The 2,132-nt window shown below is 37.8% G+C and overlaps 1 protein-coding gene across 1 annotated transcript in view; it reads right to left on the bottom strand.

Moving 5' to 3' along the window:
- LOC107724378 (GCN1 activator of EIF2AK4) overlaps positions 1-2,132 on the bottom strand; it is a 58,755-nt gene that overhangs the window by 1,400 nt on the left and 55,223 nt on the right. The window lies entirely within an intron of this gene.

The following is a 2,132-nucleotide window of genomic DNA, read 5'->3' as shown; positions in this document are numbered from 1 at the left end:
GCTCGTTCAGCGGCCTCGTTTCGCTTCGACGGCTTTCAGCCTCACCCTGCTTCATTCTACTACGTTAATAAATCATTAGCTCATCCATGAACATGATTTCTGCCCGAGTCCCGTCGGATTGCTTCGGCTGTGGGGATGAAGACCACAACTCCCATGATTCCACACTCAGTCACGGAGTCATCAAACTACGCCTTTGTCTCTTTGTTTATTTTGAATGTGCGCCCTCTAGTGGCGAAAATTACATATTGTGCCTTTAAATGCGCATAAAAACCTGAGCGCTCAATTGAGTCGGATACATTTTATATCTGATAAGAAAGCATGCATATGCATAAACAAAATGTGAAAATTTCACACAAAAAACTACAACACTGAATAAGTTCCTCAATACGCAACCATAAACTCATGTGACTTTGCCTCAACAGATCATGCGATTGGATAAATGAACTAAATCTCAACGCAAACCATCTCAAATGTTGTTAATAATTCTGAAATGCCTGAGTCGGATACATTTTATATCTGATAAGAAAGCATGCATATGCATAAACAAAATGTGAAAATTTCACACAAAAAACTACAACACTGAATAAGTTCCTCAATACGCAACCATAAACTCATGTGACTTTGCCTCAACAGATCATGCGATTGGATAAATGAACTAAATCTCATCGCAAACCATCTCAAATGTTGTTAATAATTCTGAAATGCCTGAGCAAAAGTCCGTCATCAAAATGATTTTGTATAATCACCTCCCATAACCATCTCAACATGACTGCTTTCTCAAACATCAGGCATCCGAATGCGAGATGACATGACAGCGTTTGTTATTGCGATTCATCTGCAAGCTCTGAGACACGTCATTTATTATTTAGAAACAAAGAGCCATGGTGTTCCTCGGTTGAAGCAATTTTCATTTTTATTATTGATACTTTGCAACAGTTTCCCAAAAAATTATAATTTTGTTCTCTTGAACACATGGGATGGAAACGGTGCTTTATTCGCAAATGTTTTATGCGATATTCTAACGTTAAATTTGCTGAATGAAATTCAATACTTTTTCTTGGTCATTTTGGGGCGTCTGTTTTGCTTGGCCACATCACTCACACTTGTTCACAAAATGATGTTTTTAATACCATTTTTGCTTTTGTCAACCATTTCTAAGGTGAAGTCGTCTTGCATCATCCCATAACCAGCCGCCAAACCAGACAAAGACATGATTTATGTCTGAATTTGAGCCAGATTACAAGTATTTGCTCAATTCTCAGCCCATTTTCACATGTATGACTTTATTTTCGGCCTAATGCTGATTTCAAGGTTAAAATTATGGCCGCTGACAGAAGAAAGCACAAACATGAGCCAGATGTTTTTCTACATTTGTGGGAGTTTTACTGCATCCAAACAGCCACAGAAATTTCAGATTTTGTGAAAAAAGCTTATTTATAAACTTGTTTATGTAAAGTTCTTTGGCATTAAATGGAGTATTTGAAAATTGTTCCACTCCTTTGCAGATCGTAAGTGAAACAATACATTTTGAATACTCTCTTTTGTCATTAAAACCAAAACTTTTGACATTTGCTTGCTTCTGTTATTTTGATAAGTGCCGTGAACTCGCGATGCCTTGAAAGTGGACAAAACCGGCTTTTTTGACAAAACGTGTTTAGGGTTCAGATCGCGCTATATGTTGAGATTAACGCACGGCAATCAGCCCAATTTTTTTTGAAAGTGGCGTTTTTGCAAATGAACTCTTCATAAATATAATTCGAAAAACCTTCATCCTTATTTTGTGAAAACCTATGTTTAATGATATTTTTGAACTTTGCATTATCAAATGAGATACTATTAGGCCTTTTTTGCAAATCAGCAGAATTTTTTTCAAGATGCAGGGCTGTGATATCTTTGTTTTATTTCAAACTTTGAAAAATCCTTTTATGCAGTGCATGGAAGAAAGCAGCAACATGCGAGGACTGACCATAGGCTGTAAAAAAAGATGGACGACGCGTCTCCTATTCCTTCCACTATAGAAAAGTGAAGCCAAAGCACCTCAGTATGGCCGCTGCCATCTTGAGCAAATGACGTCATTTGGAGCCCGAGTCTGCGCAGTAGAGATTCGTTTGGAGCCAGAGTCTGCGCAGTAG

Source organism: Sinocyclocheilus rhinocerous, unplaced genomic scaffold, assembly GCF_001515625.1.
Source record: "Sinocyclocheilus rhinocerous isolate Xijiao unplaced genomic scaffold, SAMN03320098_v1.1 scaffold3321, whole genome shotgun sequence".
NCBI lineage: Eukaryota > Metazoa > Chordata > Actinopteri > Cypriniformes > Cyprinidae > Sinocyclocheilus > Sinocyclocheilus rhinocerous.
The sequence above is the reverse complement of the archived record's forward strand: the minus strand, read 5'-3'. Positions and strand labels throughout refer to the sequence as shown.